Genomic DNA, 25,220 nt, shown 5'->3' with positions numbered 1-25,220 from the left:
AAGATCTAGGGTAAAAAGAAAAAAAAAAGGCTTACATTAACTTAACACCAATATACGTGACGTCCATTTTGAGGTGTTTAAATATTTTAGTGCTATACGCAAGGTAAAGAAAATCGAGATTTTACGTAAAATTGAAAAAGCAAATTAAGTACGTAAAACGTAAAATCTTAACAATATTTAAATCGTAAAATCGTTACCCCTAGTCAAAATTTCATAAAATCGATTGACTCATTTAAAATCGTAATATCAGAAGATTTTAAGAATTAAATCGAGATTCTAGCTACTATGACTATACGTATATAGTTGAATGGAATTAGGGGTGGAAACAGGCCAGGCCAGACCAAATTTTGCTCTTAACAGGCCTGGCCTATCATGTAGTCAATTGGCCTGAGTCTGGCCTTGGCTTTTTTTTTTTTTTAAGTACTAAGCCTAGCTTGTTATTCAGCCTGGCCTGGCCTGAAGCCTGCTAAAAGGCCTGATAATTTTTTTTTACAAAAATAAAATTATTATTTAAAAAAAATTATTTTTAATAAACATATTTATATTTAATATATCATATTTAATATTTATAAAAAATTTTAAATTTTAAAGTATTTAAAATATACAAAACTATTTATAATTAAATATAATAAATTTAAAATATCTCATAATTTTATTAATAATAAAAAAATTATTTATATATGTAATTATGTATTAACAGGTACAGCCTGAGAAGCCAATAAAGCTAATTAGTGAGCTTGGACCTGACCTATTAACATAATAAGGCTTTTATAAAAGTCTGAACCGTGCCTATTTTATAACAAGCCAGGCCAAACACAGGCCAGGCTACAGGCCCCTGGCAGGCCGCCTGGCCTTTTTTCACCCTTAATGGAATATTCAATGATATTGGTAGTCTTCCGATTAGCCTCCTTTGCGCATCACTTCCCCTGGTTCTCTCTCTCTCGGACGCGTCTTCTCTTTTAGCAGCGACGAAACGACGACAACCTCGAGCAGAAACGGCGACCGCTTGGCAGCTTGAGGCGACAACAACAACACACAACTTCCCTCCTCTCGCATGCGTCATAGCGGAACAACTCATCTGTGGTAACGACTTCCTCTGGTGAGCACGAATCGACGATGATGGCGGACCCTCTCCCTTTGGCGCTGCTCTCTGTCTCAACGTCTCTCTCCTCTTTGTGAACGGAAGCGACAACGACGTGGAGCATAACGGCGGCGGTGCGACCGCGACAACTGGTGCAGCTCCCTCTCCTCGTGCGATACTCTCTTCTTTGTGTGGGATGGGCGTGTTACGCTGAAGGGGGTGAAACAGGGGTGAGGATGTGGCTGAGGTAAGGGGTTTAAGGTTAGAGTTTTTCAATTTGAGAATTTAGGATTAGGGTTAGGTTTTTATAAAGAAATATGGATAGAATGTGAAGTTGACCCATGATGTATAATGATTTTTGTTTTAGATTGAAAATTTTACATGAAATGTTTGTGTTAATGAAACTCATGTGATAAAATTAATTTGTTATGGGAACTAGATTTGTTAAATTTATGAAACAAACTTGTGTAGAAGATTAATTTTTTATAATTATATGATTTTGGTAGTATGAATTTGGATTAGATTGTATGGTTGCCTAATACTTCGGTTTAGGATATGAGTTTTAGTGATTAGGGGTAATTTTGTAAGTTTATAATCAATGATTTAATGAATAGTTATTTGGGTTTAGAATTTTGGTGTTAGCTAAAGCCTCTTTCGATGAACTCCAATGTCCCTCCACTCTAGGACTGATAATATATACCTTATCCGCATGTGTTCAATCCGACCTAACCCAATCGAGCAGGGTTGTCTATCCAACCCGTTACAGGTAGGGTAGAGTGCAGGTTTACCTGGGGTAGGGTGGGGTGCGGGTTTAGAATATACTCTACCCTATCCTACCCGAACCCTTAATATATTATATATTTGAAAATTATATGTATAGTGAAGGAAGTGAGTATTGAATCCACAACTTCTTTCTTGTAAAAACTCAAAATAACTACTAAGCTAATCATTTTAACTACTAATTTATTATGTTATTTAAAGAGTAATGTTGCTAGAACTTAGAGTTAGAAGTAGAAGGACAAGACATTTATTATTATTTGTGTTATTTTAATTTTATTAAGAATTTAATGATCATGTTATTTATAATTTTATATTAGATTTATTTAAGATTTTATTGCTTTTAATTTTATTGAACTTAGTTTTTTATATTTGTTTTAAAAATTTTAATTTTTCTGCTAGTAGAGTCAAGTATGGTAGGGCTGAGAATTTTAAAGTACAGGTAGAATTAGGATTGAGAGATTTTCAATTCGCGAGTAGGATAGAGTTGAACTTTATGTTTTTAATCTACAGATAGGATTAGATTAAATCCAAACCCTTTTCTACCCTATATTATTATATCCATTGCCAGTCCTACATTCCATTCACACCTAATCACTACTTCCCTTCACTCTTTAAAACTGCTTTTTTTTCTTTGCATGATTTATGCCACATGGCCTGATAAAAAAGTTATTTTTTTTTCTCTTTCTTATGTTATATGCAAAATATTTTGGTAACTTTAGCCTAAACAAACCAAGTTTACTTGTAAAATTCTTCTGGTATAATGTTAGATTTATAAACTAAAACATCCACAAATATTTTAAAATACTTAATGATATTTATAATTAAAAGGTCGTAACACCAAGATTAATTTTGTGTCACCATTAATTGTTAGATAAAATTTGTCATAATTGGAACAAGTCTTTGTGCTTACTCTTTTTTATTGAGCAATATTTAGGTACATTTTATAATACAGAACATATATATAATAAGTTTTCAGATTGACACGTACGAATGAAAGAATTTTTCTTTCCGTACCATAAAAATCTTCTAAAATGATATTTGTAAGTTGATTTGCTTGTAAAAATAGATAAGTTGAGTCAATAAAATCATAATTTATTTATAAGGAATAAATTTGGCTTGATCGACTCCAATAACTTCACACTCATATTTTAAATTATAATTTTCATGATCCATTTATATTTGTATTTTTTATTTATTAAATAACTAATATGTTTTTATATAAATTAATATTTATCGTTAATGTTAATTTAATTATTTATTATCAATTATTTTTTAATATTTAATATTGATTTACATATATATTAATAGTTTTTTTTGCCAGGTGACATCGATGTCGTTTTTTAGGGAAGCAGATCTTTTACTAATGTTGTTATCGAGCTCAGCAACCTTATGCTAAAGTCACATAATGCTTTAACTATTTCAATACAAATGTCACAAGTTCATTTATCGAATCTCAGTTAATAGCTAATAAATTTTTTTTATCACAATGATAAAAAGATGACAACTGAATAATATATTTTAAAAGAATAATAATTTAATAAATAATTCTTAAAATAGTAGTATCTCAATTTAAAAAAAATAAATAAAATGATAAAATTGGTTTAATAATCCAATACCCCAATAAACTTGATGAGTTTATATTTTATATTATGTACTATTTTTTTTTTTAGATTTGTAAACTAATTTATTAAACTTTAGATAGTTTATTATCAAAATATATGTATGTATGATAAATATTTTTTATTTGTACTCTATAGATATCAAGTAAAAAAAATTGTTAAAATTATGCAATAATTAAAATAAAAAGCGAATTGATCGATTTAACTCGTTAGTTCATATGAGTGGAGTTAATTTTATGTTTTTGACTCGTTTCAAAATATGGGTTAATCATTTTTTCAATTTGTGTTTGCTGCTAGTGATAAGTTGGTTCAAATCTGCCCTACCTATTTATTTGATAGCTATTATATATATAGCTATAGATATCTTAACAAATAAAGAAAACTAAAAATGCTTGAAACAAAATTTAATTATTTTCTTTTTCTTAACGTAAATTCTTTGAAGTTTGAGAGAAATAAAAACTAAATATTAATGTTCCATATAGCTATGGACAATGTACATCTTCAACCTTCAATCAAATTTTAAATTTTGGGTAAAGTAATAAATTGATCCCTTATATTTGAGTCTAATCCTGTTATAATTTTTAAGATTTAAAGTATTCTATTTGAATCCAAAAAAGATTCATTTAATTTAATGTAGTCTTGTCGTGAAGTCAATGTTAAATAATTAAGAAAACTTAGTTTTCAGACATAGAAAACTTATATAACCAAACTCTTCGGTTGCTAAGGAAAGTTTCCTGCGATAGAGGTTACGATTACCTTGTCGTCGTTGCCACTGGCGAACTTTCCGGCGAAGAGTGAGTTCTTGAAGATACTTTTCATGTGCTTAAACTAAGGCAAGTGACTTACGTTGATGCATCCACTGTTGATCCTGTGTCTTACGAGTTTGCACTTCTTCTTTAGGAAATGACATTAAGATATGGTGAAACAGTGACATTAATTAATTAACAATGACTTTATGGTAGAACTATATTAAAATTAAATAAAAATTTTTTGAATTCAAGTAGGACACTTTAAATTTTAGAAACCAAAACAAAATTAAATCCAAACGTAAGAGGCTAATTTAATACTTTACCGTTAAATTTTTTACTCTATCCGTACACAAGGTAAGTACCTGTGATTTTGCTCTATAAAATTATTATTATATATACAGCCATAACTATTGAGTAAACAAAACAAAAAATTTGAATTTGCCGTTTCTTCACATCAACTTTACTTTTTTAATTAACAATAAAAAAAACTTTTATGGCTATGTATTATCTTTCTATTCGACATAATTCATCTCTAAAAAATCATTTTTATGGTTTATAATAATAATAAAATATTATTTCTTAATCATTTTTATATCAATTTTCATTGTCTAATCAATTGATCTAACATAATAAATCTACCGTAAAACCAACCTCTAAGTCACATATTATTAAGTTTTCTTTTTCTTTTCTTGTATACTACGGTTAACATAAACTTTTTAGTTTTTTGTAGAGGTGAAAATAAGTCCAAGTTTACTATTAAGATTATAATATAGTTAGTTGATTTAAATTTGACCTACAATTTAGTATATATATTAAGAATTAAATCTGATTTTGACAACTTTTTAATTATAAAAAATTATTCTTATATTTATTTATATTTTAATATGCTCATATAATAACTTGACAGATCTATTAAACTTATTTATAAAATTGCGTCTAACTAATGTACTAATAAATTTAAATTTAAAAAAAACATGAGACTGAATTTAGTCTGTAACAAATTAGATCAGACAAAGTTATGTACAGATCAGATTGAACTTCTTAGAGGTTGATTTGCTTATTTCCAATCCCTAATTTCTCGATATAAACTACAATATTAATTAAAATCTACCATTGAGAAGACAGAAAAATATAAATACTTACAAGATTTTTTTTTTCAATTTCTGTAACAACTAAGTCATTAGATCAAATTGTTTCTCACATATGCAAATTCATAAAGGACATAATAAAAATGTCTAGATATAATTGCTATTCTATGTAAGAATTTAACAAATTGGTGTGAATCTTTGTGTCACCAGATATAAAAAGGATGAAGATTGTGATGAGAGAATGTGAGAAGAAGGATGTCGCTATTTAGTTCTTTTCAACTTTAAAGGAAGATGACTTAGCGCTCATCACTATTAATTTGTTTAAAGAATTAGCGCTCAATATTATTCTATAGATTTTATTGTTTATATGATTTTGGTAGTATGAAATTCGATTAGATTGTATGGTTGCCTAATATTTCGGTTTAGGATATGAGTTTTAGTGATTAGGGGTAATTTTGTAAGTTTATAATCAATGATTTAATGAATAGTTATTTGGGTTTAGAATTTTGGTGACAGTTAAAGTCTCTGTCGATGAACCCCAATGTCCCTCCACTCTAGGGCTGACAATATATACCTTATCCGCGCGTACTCAGTCCGACCTAACCCAATCAAACAGGGTTGTTTATCCTACTCGTTACAGGTAGGGTAGAGTGCAGGTTTACTTGCGGGTAGGGTGGGGTGCGGGTCTAGGATATACTCTACCCTACCCTATCCTATCCTACTCGCACCCTTAGTATACTATATATTTAAAAATTATATGTATAGTGAAGGAAGTGAGTATTGAATCCACAATTTCTTTCTTGTAAAAGTTCAACATAACTACTAAGCTAATCATTTTAACTACTAATTTATTATGTTATTTAAAGAAGAATGTTGTTAGAACTTAGAGTTAGAAGAAGAAGGACAAGACATTTATCTTTGTTTGTGTTATTTTAATTTTATTAAGAATTTAATGATCATACTATTTATAATTTTATATTAGATTTATTTAAGATTTTATTGCTTTTAATTTTATTGAACTTTATTTTTTACTTTCTATTTATTAATTTGTATGAAAGATGGAATGTTTGAATTTTATATTTGTTTGAAAAATTTTAATTTTTCTGCTAGTAGGGTCAAATATGGTAGGTTGAGAATTTTAAGGTGCAAGTAGGATTAGGATTGAGAGATTTTCAATTCGCAAGTAGGATAGAGTTAAATTTTATGTTTTTAACCTGCAGATAGGATTACATTAAATCAAAACCCTACTCTACCCTATGTTATTATATCCATTGCCAGTCCTACATTCCACTCACACCTATCACTACTTCTCTTCACTCTTTAAAACTGCTTTCTGTTCTTTACATGATTTATGGCACATGACCTAATAAAAAAGTCATTCTTTTTTCTCTTCCTTCTGTCATATGCAAAATATTTTAGTAATTTTAGCCCATACAAACCAAGTTCACTTGTAAAATTTTTCTGGCATAATGATAGATTTACAAACTAAAACATTCACAAATATTTTTAAATACTTAATGATATTTATAATTAAAAGATCGTAACACCAGAATTAATTTTGTGTCACTATTAATTGTTAGATAAAATTTATCATGATTGGAATAAGTCCCTGTACTCACTCTTTTTTATTAAGCAAGATTTAGGTACATTTTACAATACAGAACATATATATACAATAAATTATCAGATTGACACGTATGAATGAAAGAATTTTTCTTTTAGTACCATAGAAATTTTCTAAAATGATATTTGTAAGTTCGTTTGCTTGTAAAAATGGACAAGTTGGGTCAATAAAATCATAATTTATTTATAAGGAATAAATTTGGCTTGATCGACTCCATTAACTCGACAATCATATGTTTCAAATTATAATTTTCATGATCCATTTATATTTATGTTTTTTTATTTATTAAATAACTAATATGCTTTTATATGAGTTAATATTTGTCGTTAATGTTAATTTAATTATTTATTATCAATTATTTTCTAATATTTAATATTGATTTACATATATATTAATAGTTTTTTGCCGTGTGACACATCGAAGTCATTTTTTAGGGAAGCGGATCTTTCACTAATATTGTTATCGAGCTCAGCGACCTAATGCTAAAGTCACAGAATACTTTAGCTATTTCAATACAAATGTCACAAGCTAGTTTAACGAATTCTAGTTAACAGCTAACAAAAAAATTATCACAATGGTAAAAAGATGACAACTGAATAACATATTTTAGAATGATAACAATTTGTTAAATAGTTCTTAAAATAGTAGTATTTCTGTTATGGACCAGCCTAGCTGGCACGCTGGCTGACCCGGCCCGAGAACATTCCGATCCGCTCGGTTGGGTTAACGCACATGACCCGTCCAGTCTGCGACCTGGACAGGCACCCTCGCTACCAGCTGCATGACAGTTGTGGGGAAGGAAACTTCCAGGAAGGAGGCCTCCCTGTGTGGGGCCCGCCCTACTGATAGGATATATAAGGGGAGAGTCCTACCCCTTTCCCAAGGTATGTCATCATATCACTTACTCCCATACTACCTGCACATTTTTTGATTTGAGCGTCGGAGTATCCTTGCAGGTGGCACCCCCCTCGCCTCATGAAGAGCTCGGGAAGTCGGCTGCCCCTGCCTTTCATGCCCCAGACCTAGATTGTGGCTAGCACCCATCTTCACACCTAGCAAACACTTCCGAACCATCCGGTAACCGACCAACTGAACATTGGCGCCGTCTGTGGGGACTGGCCAATATGGATTTTATTTTGGGCCAGTAGAGGCGAACAACGGAGGCGGGCCCTGCGGGGAGGGGATAGACCTCAGAAGCGGTAGGGTAGCCACAGGGGCTCCCTCTTGCGAGAGCACTAGATCCCCCCGCGGCAACCCGAGAGACGACCCTTTGGGGGAACAGGTAGTGACAGCGCCAGAATAATACAAGAACTGCGCCACAGAGTGCAAAACCTAGAATGGGAAGTGGCTGGCAGAGAGCACCAACAACTGACTCCGAGTCAAGACTGTTCCCGGTCTCCTCAAAGGAGAGAGAGAGGTCTTCGAAGAAGTCGTTTCGGGTGCACCCCGAGCCACCGATCAGGGTCAGAGAGCCAGGAAAGTAGGAAAGTGCCCAGAAGACGGAGAGATCCCGTGATTTACTCCAGATCACCATCAAGAGATACCGTAGAGGAAGACCGAGAAGGCAGCAGAGAAAGACCAAGGAGTAGCCGACCACATCAAGAAGACAACAGAGAGAGGGCAAGGAGAAGCCAAACGCACAGAGAAGACAGTAGAGAAAGACCGAGGAGAAGGCAACAACTAGTGGTCATGGGGGCAACCCCTTTCCACCATTCGATCCTGGAAGTCCGGCTACCGAAGCACTTCGATAAGCCAACGGACATGAAGTATGATGGTACCCAAGACCCCCAGGAACACCTAACGGCCTTTGAGGCCAGGATGAACCTGGAAGGGGTGGGTGATGAAGTAAGATGTCGCGCTTTCCCAGTAACCTTAGCGGGACCGGCAATTCGGTGGTTCAACGCCCTAACCCAAGGCTCGGTGACGACCTTTGGGGACATCGCCCGCGCTTTCCTGGCCCAATTCACTACACGTATCGCAAAGGCAAAGCATCCGATCAACCTGCAACGGGTAACCCAGAGAGTTGGCGAACCGACTAGGAAGTACCTAGACAGGTTCAATGACGAGTGCTTGGAAATTGACGGCCTAACCGATTCGGTGGCCAGCTTATTCCTAACGAATGGATTATCAAATGAGGACTTCAGGAAGCATCTTACCACCAAGCCCGTATGGACTATGCAAGAGATCCAAAACGTGGCTCGGGAGTATATCAATGATGAAGAGGTCAGCAAGGTCATGGCGGCCAATAAGCGGCAGCCTGCCTACAGTCAAGCTCGACAACCCGGTAGCGGGGAAAGGCCAAAGGAGCACTCCAAGGACGAAGCTTCAGCCAAGACTTACAAACTGTTCCCCCGGATAGGTAAATTTACCAACTACACCCCATTGACAACCTCCTTTGTGGAAGTTTATCAGCAGATTGACGACAATGGCATCTTGTCGAAGCCCTGACAACTCAAGGACAGAACGGGAGGAAACAAAAACCTCTACTGCTACTATCACAAGGGCTACGGCCATAAAACCCAGGAATGCTTCAATCTAAAAGACGCCCTGGAGCAGGCAATCCAAGAAGGTAAGCTGGCCGAATTCTCGCATCTCATAAGGGAACCTAGGAGGCGGGAACGCGACCGAACCGACGATGACAAGAGCCGCACCGTAAAGAAGCGGCAAGAGCTAGAGGAGGACAATGAGCGCGGCCTCACTATCGTGAACGTAGTGGTCGGAAGAGACGCGGCCCCTAGGTCCAAGTTAGCCAGCAGGAAAGATGCCAAGGTTTTGGCCGTGTCCTCGACCAGTCGCACACCCCTATCCAACAAGATACCCTCCTTATCATTTGGACCTGAGGACATATGGTTTGATGACCTACCGGAAAATCCTCCCATGGTAATCACGGCTAGAGTCGGAATGGGCCTAGTAAAGTGGATCCTAGTGGACACGGAGGCAGATTCGAACATAATCTTCCGCAATGTGTTCAATGCGCTGGGCCTCCGAGATACCGACCTGAAGAACCACCAACACGGTGTGGTCAGATTGGGCAACAACTTCATCAAACCCGATGGGGTAGTCTCTTTGCCAGTGTCTATACGAGGAGGATGAGGAAAGAGGTCAGTAATGGCAGAATTCGTGGTCTTGAGAGACTTCACAGCCTACAACCTCATCCTCGAAAGAAAGACTATCAACGAGTTCGGAGCAGTGATTTCAACAAAGCTACTAATGATGAAGTTCATCGCTGATGATGGATTGGTGGCATCCATAAGGGAAAATTTGGAAACGGTGGTCGCTTGCGACAATGCCAGTCTCTCCTTGAGGAAAAAGTCCAAAGAAGCTTCCGGGGTCTTCCTAGCCGATTTGGACGTGCAGGTTGACGACAAACCAAGGCCGGAACCTGAGGGGGACCTTGAAAAATTCAGGGTTGGCAACTCAGAAGATAAGTTCACCTTCGTGAACAAGAACCTTCCCTATGAATTAAAAGGACAGTTGGTGGAGATGATCCGAGAAAACAGCGACTTGTTCGCCTGGACCTTCACTGACATGCCGGGGATTGACCCTCAGATCATGTCGCACCACCTCGCCGTAAAGACGGAAGCTAAGCCAGTGGCGCAGAGGAGGAGGAAAATGTCAAAAGAAAGGGCCGAGGAGGTGGCCAGGTAAATGGCCAGCCTGCTAGAAGCCGGTTTCATCCGGGAACTGGATTACTCGACGTGGCTGTCGAATGTGGTCTTAGTCAAGAAACCCAACGGGAGGTGGAGAATGTGCGTCGATTACTCCGACTTTAACAAGGCCTGCCCCAAGGATTCTTTCCCACTTCCCAACATCGACGCTCTGGTGGACGTGGCCGCAGGGTACCGGTATCTGTGTTTTATGGATGCATATTCGGGATACAATCAGATACCGATGCACCAACCGGACGAAGAGAAGACGGCATTCATAACGCCAGGAGGAACATATTGTTACAAGGTGATGCCGTTTGGTTTGAAAAACGCAGGCGCCACATACCAAAGACTCATGAACAAGATATTCAAAGATCTTATCGGCAAAATGGTGGAGGTTTACGTGGATGACATCCTAGTAAAAACCACCAAGGCTGAAGACCTCATCAGCAACCTGGAAACCGTCTTCGCCTCTCTTCGGTGACACGGCATGAGACTTAACCCGCTTAAGTGCGCCTTTACCATAGAGGCCGGGAAGTTCTTAGGCTTCATGATAACCCAAAGGGGGGTGGAGGCCAACCCGAAGAAATGCGAGGCAATCTTACAAATGAAGAGCCCAGGATGTGTGAAAGACGTCCAGAGGTTAGCGGGAAGGTTCACTGCGCTATCCCATTTTCTCAGGGCCTCGGCCGCCAAGGCTTTTTCGTTCTTCAACCTAATAAAAAAGGGAATAGCATTCGAATGGAGAGGCACTGTACCTGTACTTGGCAATAACTGATGAGGCTTTGGCGGCGGTCCTGGTGCGAAAAGAAGGGAAAACCAGCAACCGATCTACTTCGTAAGTAAGGCGTTGCAGGGGGCGGAACTGAGGTACAGTAAGCTGGAGAAGCTAGCATACACACTCCTAACCTCTTCTCGCAGGCTGCGACAGTACTTCCAAGGATCCTAGGTAATCGTCAGGGCGGACCAGGCAATCCGGCAGGTACTTCAGAAACCTGACCTGGCGGGCAGGATGATGACCTGGGCAATAGAACTGTCTCAATACGACTTGAGATATGAACTCCGGCACGCAATCAAGTCCCAGGCCATGGTTGACTTCCTAGTCGAAGTAACAGGAAGCCTCCCCGAAGAACCGAGCACACGGTGGAAGCTCCATGTAGACGGAGCCTCTAACCAGACGTTCGGAGGAGCATGGATCATCTTGGAAGGCCCAACCGGGGTCGTATATGAACAATCAGTGAAGTTTGATTTCCCGGTGTCTAACAACCAAGTAGAATACGAGGCCTTGCTGGGCGGATTAGTTTTGGCAAAAGAGGTCGGGGCAACCAGAATTGAAGTGTGCAGCGACTCCCAGGTCGTCACATCACAGAACGGGGCATACCAAGCCAGAGATTTCCTATTGCAGAAATATCTGGCGAGAGTCAGAAAACTAAGTGAGGAGTTTGACGAGGTAATGGTGCATCACGTACCAAGAGAAAGGAACACCCGAGCGGACCTCTTATCAAAGCTAGCAAGCACCAGACTAGGAACTGGGAACCGATCTCTGATACAAGGCTTAATAAAGGAACCGACGGTGACCCTGCACGTGGCGCAGGCAACCGACCCTCCATCCTGGATGAACCCAATCATGGATTTCTTGGAAAAGGGAGTACTCCCCGAGGACGACAAAGCGGCAAAGGCATTAAGAAGAGAAGCGGCCAAATATGCGGTAATACAAGGCCAGTTGTTCAAGAATGTTCTCAGCCAACCCCTGTTGAAGTGCCTATGCCCCGACCAAACGGACTACATACTAAGCGAGGTCCACGAGGGATGTTGCGACCACCACATCGGTGGAAAGGCCTTGGCCAGAAAGCTTGTCAGGGCTGGTTATTATTGGCTCTCAATGATGGCGGACTCGAAAGAATTTGTGAAGAAGTGCAAAAGATGCCAGGAAAACGCCAACTTTCATAGGGCGCCGGCAACCGAGCTAAGCCTGTTAACAGCCTCGCGGCCATTCTCGCAATGGGGAATCGACCTGCTGGGGCCTTTTCCGGTTGGACCAGGGCAGGTCAAATACCTAGTCGTAGCCATTGACTATTACACAAAGTGGGTAGAGGCGGAGCCGATGGCAAGCATTTCCTCGGTCAACTGTCGGAAGTTCATGTAGAGACAAGTGATAGCCAAGTTTGGAATACCAGAAGTCGTCATCTCGGACAACAGGATGCAGTTTGTCGACAAAAGTTTGGAGAATTTCAAGCCGGCCTGGGCATAAAGCAAAAGTTCTCGTCTGTGGAGCATCCCCGAACCAACGGCCAAGTGGAAGTGGCAAATAAGGTCATCCTGCAAGGCCTCAAAAAACGACTTGATGAGAAGAAGGGAGCATGGGCTGACGAGTTGGCCTCAGTCCTCTGGTCTTACCGCACAACTCAGGAGTTGTCTATTGGGGAAGCGCCCATCCGGCTCACCTATGGGGTAGCTGCAATAATACCCGTAGAAATCGGTGAGCCGAGTCCACGACTACTTCTAGGAGGAGTCGAAGAGGCTGTAAAAAAAGACTTGGTGGATGAAGTCAGAGAGATGGCCCACTTGTCGGAGACAGCACTCAAACAAATAATGGCCCTTCGCTATAACACCAAGGTACTCAAGAGAGAATTTGAACGGGACGACCTGGTCCTACGGTGCAACGACATAGGACTACTGACTCCGGGTGAAGGAAAGTTGGCGGCAAACTGGGAAGGCCTATACAGGGTGAAGAAGGTCCTCGGCAATGGCGCTTACAAGTTAGAGCGGTTGGACGGCAAGGAAGTTCCGAGGACCTAGAAGAAGGTCACAAAAACACCTGTAGAATTAAAGCGGAATTAAAAAATAGCATTAAAAGTAGCACACCCTGGAGGACAGGCTTACTGGCATTTAAACACCAGTAAGGATAGCAGAATGGGCGTTTAACGCCTAATCTGGCAGCATTCTGGGCGTTAAATGCCAGAATTAGCAGGCAGACTGCGTTTAACGCCAGAAAAGGATGTCTGGCTAGAGGCTGGCGTTAAACGCCAGAATTAACAGACAGACTGGTGTTTAACGCCAGAAAAGGGTGTCTGGTTGGCGTTAAACGCCAGAAATGGGCATCAGCCAAGCGTTTAATGCCAGAAAAGGTAGCAGAGATGGCGTTAAACGCCAGAAATGGCACACAGAGGGCGTTTAAACGCCAGAAAGGTGCAGGGACCAGAATTCCTTGACACCTCAGGATCTGTGGACCCCACAGGATCCCCACCTACCCCACCTNCAACTCCACCTACCTCACCATTCAAATTCAAAACATTTCCCTCCCAAACCCAACCCCTCATACAAGACTTCGCTCTCTCTCTTACCCTATAAATACCCCTCCTTACAACCTTCAATTTCACACATCATACACTCTAAACCCCTCTTGGCCGAATCCATCACAACCCTCCATCTCCTCCATTTCTTTTTTTTCTCCTCATTTCTTTCTTCTTTTGCTCGAGGACGAGCAAACCTTTCAAGTTTGGTGTGGGAAAAAGCTCTGCTTTTTGTTTTTTTCCATAACCATTAATGGCACCTAAGGCCGGAAAAACCTCTAGAAAGAGGAAGGGGAAGGCAATTGCTTCCACCTCTGAGTCATGAGAGATGGAGAGATTCATCTCAAAGGTCCATCAAGACCACTTCTATGAAGTTGTGGCCAAGAAAAAGGTGATCCCCGAGGTCCCTTTCATGCTCAAAAAGAGTGAATATCTGTGTGGAAGGAGATCCTCATCCTTTCATTAGAAGAGTTAACTTTGATCAAAGGTTGGACCAAGTCCTCATGGACATCTGTGTGGAAGGAGCACAATGGAAGAGAGACTCAAGAGGCAAGCCGGTTCAATTGAGAAGGCCTGACCTCAAACCTGTGGCTAGGGGATAGTTGGAGTTCATCCAACACTCTATCATTCCTACTAGCAACCGATCCGAAGTTACTGTGGACCGGGCTATCATGATCCATAATATCATGATTGGGGAGGAAGTCGAAGTTCATGAGATCATATCTCTAGAACTATACAAAGTAGCTGACAAGCCCTCCACTTAGGCAAGGTTAGCTTTTCCTCACCTCATCTGTCACCTATGCAATTCAGCTGGAGTTGTCATAGAGGAAGACATCCTCATTGAAGGGGACAAGCCCATCACTAAGAAGAGGATGGTGCAAACAAGAGAGCCCACTCATGGACCTCAACAAGAGCATGAGGAAGTTCCTCATCAAGAAATTCCTGAGATGCCTCAAGGGATGCATTTCCCTCTACACAACTATTGGGAGCAACTCAGCATCTCTTTAGGAGATTTGAGTTCCAACATGGAGCACCAAGAGCACTCCATCATCCTCCATGAAACCAGAGAGGACCAAAAGGCCATGAGAGAGGAGCAACAAAGGCAAGGAAGAGACATAGAGGAGCTCAAGCACTCCATAGGATCTTTAATAGGAAGAACTAGCCGCCGTCATTAAGGTGGACCCGTTCTTTAATCTCCTTGTTCTTATTTTTCTGATTTTCGTTTCTATGTTTTATGTTTTGTCTATGTTTGTGTCTTCATTACATGATCATTAGTGTTTAGTGTCTATGTCTTAAAGCTATGAATGATTCCATGAATCCCTCACCTTTCTTAAATGAAAAATGTTTTTATTTGCAAAAGAACAAGAAGTGGATAATTTCAAAAATTATCTTGAAATTAGCTTAATTATTTTGATGTGGTGGCAATATTTTTTGTTTTCTGAATGAATGCTTGAACAATGCATATTTTTTATAGTGAAGTTTATGGATGTTAAAATTGTTGGCTCTTGAAAGAATAATGAAACAGAGAAATATTATTGATAATCTGAAAAATCATAAAATTGATTCTTGAAGCAAGAAAAAGTAGTGAAAAACAAAAACTTGCGAAAAAAAAGGGGCGAAAAAAATAATAAAGAAAAAAAGGAAAAAAAAAAAAGAGAAAAAGCAAGCAGAAAAAGCCAATAACCCTTTAAACCAAAAGGCAAGGGTAAAAAGGATCCAAGGGTTTGAGCATTAATGGATAGGAGGGCCCAAAGGAATAAAATCCTGGCCTAAGCGGCAAAACCAAGCTGTCCCTAACCATGTGCTTGTGGCGTGAAGGTGTCAAGTGAAAAGCTTGAGACTGAGCGGTTAAAGTTGTGATCCAAAGCAAAAAGAGTGTGCTTAAGAGCTCTGGGCACCTCTAACTGGGGACTCTAGCAAAGCTGAGTCACAATCTGAAAAGGTTCACCTAGTTATGTGTCTGTGGCATTTATGTATCCGGTGGTAATACTGGAAAACAAAATGCTTAGGGTCACGGCCAAGACTCACAAAGTAGCTGTGTTCAAAAATCAACATACTGAACTAGGAGAATCAATAACACTATCTGAATTCTGAGTTCCTATGGATGCCAATCATTCTGAACTTCAAAGGATAAAGTGAGATGCCAAAACTGTTCAGAAGCAAAAGGCTACTAGTCCCGCTCATCTATTTAAAACTAATCTTCATTGATATTTTTGAGATCTATTGTATATTCTCTTCTTTTTATCCTATTTTATTTTTAGTTGCTTAGGGACAAGCAACAATTTAAGTTTGGTGTTGTGATGAGCTGATAATTTATACCTTTTTGGCATTATTTTTACATAGTTTTTAGTATATTTTAGTTACTTTTTATTATATTTTTATTAGTTTTTATTCAAAAATCACATTTCTGGACTTTACTATGAGTTTGTGTATTTTTTTGAAATTTCAGGTATTTTCCGGCTGAAATTGAGGGACCTGAGCAAAAATCTGATTCAGAGGCTGAGAAAGGACTGCAGATGCTGTTGGATTCTGACCCTCCTTCACTCAAAGTGGATTTTCTGGGGTTACAAAAGCCCAATTGGTGCGCTCTTAATTGCGTTGGAAATTAGACATCTTGGGCTTTCCAGAAATATATAATAGTTTATACTTTACCCGAGATTTTATGGCCCAAACTGGCGTTAAACGGCAGCCAAAAACTTTCTGGCGTAAAACGCCAGAATTGGCACCAAAACTGGAGTTAAACGCCCAAACTGGCACCCAAGCTGGCGTTTAACTCCAAGAATGGCCTATGCACGTAAAAGCTTCAATGATCAGCCCAAGCACACATCAAGTGGGCCTCAGAAGTGGATTTCTGCACTATCTGCACTTAGTTACTTATTTTCTGTAAACCCTAGTAACTAGTTTAGTATAGATAGCACTTTTTACTATTATATTAGAACTTTTTATCATATTTGGATATTTGGACGTTTATGTTACGTTTGGAGGTTGGCCATTTGGCCATGCCTAGACCTCTTTTCTCTTTTGTATTTTCTACGGTGGAGTTTCTACACCTCATAGATTAAGGTGTGGAGCTCTGCTATTCTTCATGAATTAATGTAAGTACTATTATTTTTCTTTCAATTCACGCCTACTTCTTCTCCAAGATATACTCTTGTACTTAATTCAGTTAAGTTAGAATGAAGGGGTGACCCGTGACAATCACCCACTATCTTCGTTACTCGCTTAGCCAAGATTCGGGTGCCTGACAACCACAAGCGGTCTACATGATGTTCAACGTAGTCATTGGATGACAGCCAGAGTATATTCTCTTGGGTATCTAATACACGGACCGAGTCCGTGAGATTAGTATCTTCGTGGTATAGGCTATAACCATTGGCAGCATTCTTGAGATCTGGAAAGTCTAAACCTTGTTTGTGGTATTTCGAGTAGGATCTGAGAAGGGATGACTGTGACGAGCTTCAAACTTGTGAATGTTGGGCACAGTGACAGTGTGCAAAAGGATATAGAGATTCTATTCTGATGCTAGCGAGAACCGACAGATGATTAGCCGTGTGGTAGCTGTACATGGTATGTTTCATCCGAGACGAGAAATCCGACAGTTGATTAGCCGTGCAGAGATCGTACCTGGTATTTTTCATCTGAGAGGATCCTACAGCTTGCCATGGAAGGGAGCATGCATGATTGGAAGAGGACAATAGGAAAGCAGAGGTTCAGAGGCAACAAAGCATCTCCAAACGCTTATCTGAAATTCCCACCAATGAATTACATAAGTACCTTTATCTTATTTTATGTTTTATTTATCTTTTAATTATCAAAACCTCATAACCATTTGAATCCACCTGACTGAGATTTACAGGATGACCATAGCTTGCTTCAAGCCGACAATCTCCATGGGATCGACCCTTACTCACGTAAGGTATTACTTGGACGACCCAGTGCACTTGCTGGTTAGTTGTGCGGAGTTGTGAAAAGTGTGAATCATGATTTCGCATACCAAGTTTTTGGCGCCGTTGCCGGAAATTGTTCGAGTTTGAACAACTGACGATTCATCTTGTTGCTTAGATTGGATAATTTTATTTTATGTTTAAGCTTTTTATTTTTATTTTCGAAAAATATATAAAAAAATATATTTAGTTTTCTAAAAATTCATCAAAATTTTTGAGAATGAATTCCACCTTCGAGCTTCATGATGGTATGTTAAAGTTTGGCTGGCTATTAAGCCATGTCTAATCTTTTGGACTGAAGCTTTAACTTATCATATTCATTGGATTGTTGTATGTAATTGTTATGCTAAAGCTTGGCTGGCCATTTGGTCATGTCTAATTCTGTTAGACCGACACTTTAGAGTAACATTGCATCAGCATTGGGATTCTCATTTATAATTCTGTGCTGAAGCTTGGCTGGCCATTTGTCCATGTCTAATTCTTTTGGACCGAAGCTTTCGACCAACATTGCATGAATCCTGGAATTCTTATTAAAAATTTTGAATTTCTTTATTTTCTTTTTCCAAACATAATTTTCAAAAAATACAAAAAAAATTAATAAAATCATAAAGCCAAAAAATTTTGTGTTTCTTGTTTGAGTCCAGTGTCCAATTTTAAGTTTGGTGTCAATTGCATGTTTTAATTTTTCTTTAATTTTCAAAAATATATGCATTGTATTCTTCATTGATCTTCAAGTTGTTGATGATTTTCCTTGTTTGATCTTTAAATTTTCTTGTTTTGTATCTTTTCTTGTTTTTCTTGTGTATTTTCGAATTCATAGTGTCCAAACATTAAAAATTTTTAAGTTTGGTGTCTTGCATATCTTTCTTTTCTTAAAAATTTTCAAAAATATGTTCTTGATGTTCATCCTGATCTTCAAAGTGTTCTTGGTGTTCATCTTGACATTCAAAGTGTTCTTGTATGTTCCATTTGTCTCAATCTTAAATTTTTATGTCTTGAGTCATTTTGTTATTTTTCTCTTTCTTCATTAGTTCAAAAAAATAAAAAATAATATCTTTTCTTTATTCTACTCATAAATTTCGAAATTTTTGGTTGACTTGATCAAAATTTTTAAAATTTAGTTGTTTCTCATTAGTCAAGTCAAAATTTCAATTTAAAAACTTTATCTTTTCAAATCTTTTTCAAAATCAAATCTTTTCCATTTTTCTCTTGATATTTTCGAATTCTTAAAATTTTCAAAATCTTTTTCATTTTTCTTTTAATGTTTTTGAAAATCTTTAAACAAATTTTCAAAATTTTTTTCTTAATTTTATTTCATAATTTCGAAATCTTTGATAGCATTTAATATTTTGATTCAAAAGTTTCAAGTTTGTTACTTTCTTGTTAAGAAAAGTTCAATCTTTAAATTCTAGAATCATATCTTTTAGTATCTTATTAGTCAAGTAATTAACTTTAATTTTAAAAATCAAATCTTTTTAATTTCTTGTTCAAATCTTTTTCAAAATAAATTTCAAATCATATCTTTTTCAAAAGTTTAATTTCAAAATCTTTTTCTAACTTCTTATCTTTTCAAAATTTATTTTCAAATCTTTTTCAATTAACTACTTGACTTTTTGTTTGTTTTAATTTTTCTTATCTTTTCAAAACCACCTAACTACCTTTCTCTCTCTAATTTTCGAAAACCACTAACAACTTTTTCAAAAATATTGTTAATTAACTAATTGTTTTAAATTTTAATTTTATTTTATTTCTTTTAATATTTTCGAATTCTAACTTATAATTAAAATAAAAATAAAAATATTTTTCTTTTCTTTTAATTAATATTCGAATACTCTCTCTCTCAACTCTTTCTATTTATTTATTTATTTACTAACACTTCTCTTCTACTCATAATTCGAACCCTCCCCCTCTCTCTGTGTTTGAATTCTTCTTATTCTCTCTCTACCTCATTCTTCTATTCTTCTACTCACATAAAGGAATCTCTATACTGTGACATAGAGGATTCCTCGTATTTTCTGTTCTCTTCTTTTTCATATGGGCAGGAATAAGGATAAAGACATCTTTGTTGAACCTGAAAGGACTCTGAAGAGGAAGCTAAGAGAAGCTAAAGCACTACACTCTGGAGAGGACCTTACAGAAATTTTTGAAAAAGAAGAAGACATGGCAGCCGAACACAATAACAATGGTGGAGATGCAAGGAAGATGCTTGGTAACTTTACTGCACCAACTTTTGACTTCTATGGAAGAAGCATCTCAATTCCTGCAATTGGAGCAAAAAACTTTGAGCTTAAGCCTCAATTAGTTTCTCTAATGCAGCAGAATTGCAAGTTTCATGGACTTCCATTGGAAGATCCTCATCAGTTCTTAGCTGAATTCTTGCAAATCTGTGACACTGTTAAGACCAATGGGGTTAATCCTGAGGTCTACAGACTTATGCTTTTCCCCTTTGCTATAAGAGACAGAGCTAGGACATGGTTGGACTCACAACTTAAAGAAAGCCTGAACTCTTGGAAAAAGTTGGTCAATGCTTTCTTAGCCAAATTCTTTCCACCTTAAAAGTTGAGTAAGCTTAGAGTGGAAGTCCAAACCTTCAGACAAAAGGAAGGTGAATCCCTCTATGAAGCTTGGGAAAGATACAAGCAATTGATCAGAAGGTGTCCTTCTGACATGCTTTTAGAATGGAGCATCTTATGTATATTCTATGATGGTCTGTCTGAATTGTCCAAGATGTCATTGGCCTACTCTGCTGGTGGATCTCTTCATCTGAAGAAAACGCCTGCAGAAGCCCAGGAACTCATTGAAATGGTTGCAAATAACCAGTTCATGTACACTTCTGAAAGAAATCCTGTGAATAATGGGATGACTCAGAAGAAAGGAGTTCTTGAGATTGATACTCTGAATGCTATATTGGCTCAGAACAAAATATTGACTTAGCAAGTCAATATCATTTCTCAAAGTCTGACTGGAATGCAAGCTGCATCCGGCAGTACTAAAGAAGCCTCCTCTGAAGGAGAAGCTTATGATCCTGAGAATCTTAGAATGGAAGAAGTGAATTACATAGGAGAATTCTATGGAAACACTTACAATCCTTCATGGAGAAATCATCCTAATCTCTCATGGAAGGATCAACAGAAGCCTCAATAAGGCTTCAATAATAATAATGGCGAGAGAAATAGGTTTGGCAATAGCAAGCCTTTTCCATCATCTTCTCAGCAACAGACAGAGAATTCTAAGCAGAGCCTCTCTGACTTAGCAACCATAGTCTCTGATCTATCTAAGACCACTCTCAGTTTCATGACTGAAACAAGGTCCTCCATCAGAAATTTGGAGGCACAAGTGGGTCAGCTGAGTAAAAGAGTTACTGAAATCCCTCCAAGTACTCTCCCAAGCAATACAGAAGAGAATCCAAAGAGAGAGTGCAAGGCCATCAACATACCCAAAATGGCCGAACCTATAGAGGAGGGAAAGTCAGTGAATTCCAGTGAGGAAGACCTCACTAGACGTCCACTGACCACTAAGGAGTTCCCTAATGAGGAACCAAAGGAATCTGAGGCTCATATAGAGACCATAGAGATTCCACTAAACTTACTGTTGCCATTCATGAGCTGTGATGATTATTCTTCCTCTGAAGAGGATGAAGATATTGTTGAAGAGCAAGTTGCTCAGTATCTAGGAGCAATCATCAAGCTGAATGCAAAGCTATCCGGTAATGAGACTTGGGAGGATGAACCTCCATTGCTCATCAATGAACTGAATACTTGGGCTCAACTGAAATTACCTTAGAAGAAACAGGATCCTGGAAAGTTCTTAATACCTTGTACCATAGGCACCATGACCTTTGAAAAGGCTCTGTGTGACCTGGGGTCAGGTATAAACCTCATGCCACTCTCTGTAATGGAGAAACTAGGGATCTTTGAGGTACAAGCTACAAGATTCTCACTAGAATTGGCAGACAAATCAAGGAAACAGGCTTATGGACTTGTAGAGGATGTCTTAGTGAAGGTTGAAGGCCTGTACATCCCTACTGATTTCATAATCCTAGACACTAGAAAGGATGAGGATGAATCCATTATTATTGGAAGACCCTTCCTAGCCACAACAAAAGCTGTGATTGATGTGGACAGAGGAGAGTTAGTCCTTCAACTGAATGAGGACTACCTTGTGTTTAAGGCTCAAGGATCTTCTTCTGTAACAATGGAGAGGAAGCATGAAAAGCTTCTCTCAATACAGAGTCAACCAGAGCCCCCACACTCAACTTCTAAGTTTGGTGTTGGGAGGCCACCATTAAGCTCTAAGTCTCTATGAGGCTCTCTAAGAGCTCACTGTCAAGCTATTGACATTAAAGAAGCACTTATTGGGAGGCAACCCAATGTTATTTAATTATATTTATTTGTTTTCCATTGTTATAATATGTTTTCTTTAGGTTGATGATCATGTGGAGTCACAAAAACAACTGCAGAATTAAAGCGGAATTAAAAAACAGCATTAAAAATAGCACACCCTGGAGGACAGGCTTACTGGCGTTTAAACACCAGTAAGGATAGCAGAATGGGTGTTTAACGCCCAATCTGGCAGCATTCTGGGCGTTAAACGCTAGAATTGGCAGGCAGACTGGCGTTTAACGCCAGAAAAGGATGTATGGCTAGAGGCTAGCGTTAAACGCCAGAAATGGCACACAGAGGGCGTTTAAATGCCAGAAAGGTGCAGGGACCAGAATTCCTTGACACCTCAAGATCTGTGGACCCCACAGGATCTCCACCTATCCCACCTCTCTTTCTCTCCTTTTCACACCTTTCCATAACACTCTTCCCTAAACACCATTCACCTATACAATTATACCCTCTTCCCCATAATCTCTTCACCATTCATATCTATCTACTTTTTCCCAAAACCCACCAACCCCACCTACCTCACCATTCAAATTCAAAATATTTCCCTCCCAAATCCAACCCCTCATACACGACTTCCCTCTCTCTCTCTTACCCTATAAATACCCCTCCTTACAACCTTCAATTTCACACATCATACATTCTAAACCCTCTTGGCAGAATCCATTACAACCCTCCATCTCCTCCATTTCTTTTTCTTCTCCTCATTTCTTTCTTCTTTTGCTCGAGGACAAGCAAACCTTTTAAGTTTGGTGTGGGAAAAAGCTCTGCTTTTTGTTTTTTTCCATAACCATTAATGGCACCTAAGGCCGGAGAAACCTCTAGAAAGAGGAAGGGGAAGGCAATTGCTTCCACCTCCGAGTCATGAGAGATGGAGAGATTCATCTCAAAGGTCCATCAAGACCACTTCTATGAAGTTGTGGCCAAGAAAAAGGTGATCCCCGAGGTCCCCTTCATGCTCAAAAAGAGTGAATATCCGGAGATCCGACATGAGGTTCGGAAAAGAGGTTGGGAAAATCTCACCAACCCCATCCAACAAGTCAAGATCTTAATGATTCAAGAGTTCTATGCTAATGCATGGATCACTAAGAACCATGATCAAAGTATGAACCCGAACCCAAAGAATTGGCTCACAATGGTTCAGGAAAAATACTTGGACTTCAGTCCAGAAACTGTAAGGTTGGCATTCAACTTGCCAATAATGAGAGGAGATCCTCATCCTTTCACTAGAAGAGTCAACTTTGATCAAAGGTTGGACCAAGTCCTCATGGACATCTGTGTGGAAAGAGCACAATGGAAGAGAGACTCAAGAGGCAAGCCGGTTCAATTGAGAAGGCCTGACCTCAAACCTGTGGCTATTGGATGGTTGGAGTTCATCCAACGCTCTATCATTCCTACTAGCAACCGATCCGAAGTTACTGTGGACCGGGCTATCATGATCCATAATATCATGATTGGGGAGGAAGTCGAAGTTCATGAGATCATATCTCTAGAACTATACAAAGTAGCTGACAAGCCCTCCACTTTGGCAAGGTTAGCCTTTCCTCACCTCATCTGTCACCTATGCAATTCAGCTGGAGTTTTCATAGAGGAAGACACCCTCATTGAAGGGGACAAGCCCATCACTAAGAAGAGGATGGAGTAAACAAGAGAGCCCACTCATGGACCTCAACAAGAGCATGAGGAAGTTCCTCATCAAGAAATTCCTGAGATGCCTCAAGGGATGCATTTCCCTCCACACAACTATTGGGAGCAACTCAACACCTCTTTAGGAGATTTGAGTTCCAACATGGAGCAACTAAGAGTGGAGCACCAAGAGCACTCCATCATCCTCCATGAAATCAGAGAGGACCAAAAGGCCATGAGAGAGGAGCAACAAAGGCAAGGAAGAGACATAGAGGAGCTCAAGCACTCCATAGGATCTTCAAGAGGAAGAACTAGCCGCCGTCACTAAGGTGGACCCGTTTTTTAATCTCCTTATTCTTATTTTTCTGTTTTTCGTTTCTATGCTTTATGTTTAGTCTATGTTTGTGTCTTCATTACATGATCATTAGTGTTTGGTGTCTATGTCTTAAAGCTATGAATAATTCTATGAATCCCTCACCTTTCTTAAATGAAAAATATTTTTATTTGCAAAAGAACAAGAAGTGCATAATTTCGAAAATTATCTTGAAATTAGCTTTATTATTTTGATGTGGTGGCAATACTTTTTGTTTTCTGAATGAATGCTTGAACAGTGCATATTTTTTATAGTGAAGTTTATGAATGTTAAAATTGTTGGCTCTTGAAAGAATAATGAAAAAGAGAAATGTTATTGATAATCTGAAAAATCATAAAATTGATTCTTGAAGCAAGAAAAAGCAGTGAAAAACAAAAGCTTGCGAAAAAAAAGAGCGAAAAAAATAAAAGAAAAAATGGAAAAAAAAGGAAAAAAAAAGAAGAGAAAAAGCAAGCATAAAAAGCCAATAACCCTTTAAACCAAAAGGCAAGGGTAAAAAGGATCCAAGGGTTTGAGCATTAATGGATAGAAGGGCCCAAAGGAATAAAATCCTGGCCTAAGCGGCTAAACCAAGCTATCCCTAACCATGTGCTTATGGCGTGAAGGTGTCAAGTGAAAAGCTTGAGACTGAGCAGTTAAAGTCGTGGTCCAAAGCAAAAAGAGTATGCTTAAGAGCTCTGGGCACCTCTAACTGGGGACTCTAGCAAAGCTGAGTCACAATCTGAAAAGGTTCACCCAGTTATGTGTCTGTGGCATTTATGTATCCGGTGGTAATACTGGAAAACAAAATGCTTAGGGTCACGGACAAGACTCATAAAGTAGCTGTGTTCAAGAATCAACATACTGAACTAGGAGAATCAATAACACTATCTGAATTCTGAGTTCCTATGGATGCCAATCATTCGGAACTTCAAAGGATAAAGTGAGATGCTAAAACTGTTCAGAAGCAAAAAGCTACTAGTCTTGCTCATCTAATTAAAACTAATCTTCATTGATATTTTTGAGATC

The 25,220-nt window shown here is 38.4% G+C and overlaps 1 long non-coding RNA gene across 1 annotated transcript; it reads right to left on the bottom strand.

Moving 5' to 3' along the window:
- LOC110267491 lies at positions 1,076-22,606 on the bottom strand. Its single transcript, XR_002355209.1, has 3 exons — positions 22,594-22,606; positions 19,658-19,671; positions 1,076-1,169 (listed from the first exon to the last, which is right to left on the bottom strand). It is a non-coding gene; the product is annotated as an uncharacterized LOC110267491 (long non-coding RNA).

This window comes from Arachis ipaensis, chromosome B02 (assembly GCF_000816755.2).
Source record: "Arachis ipaensis cultivar K30076 chromosome B02, Araip1.1, whole genome shotgun sequence".
In the NCBI taxonomy this organism is placed as follows: Eukaryota; Viridiplantae; Streptophyta; class Magnoliopsida; order Fabales; family Fabaceae; genus Arachis; species Arachis ipaensis.
Note: the sequence above shows the minus strand (reverse complement) of the source record. Positions and strands in the feature narration are given on the sequence as shown.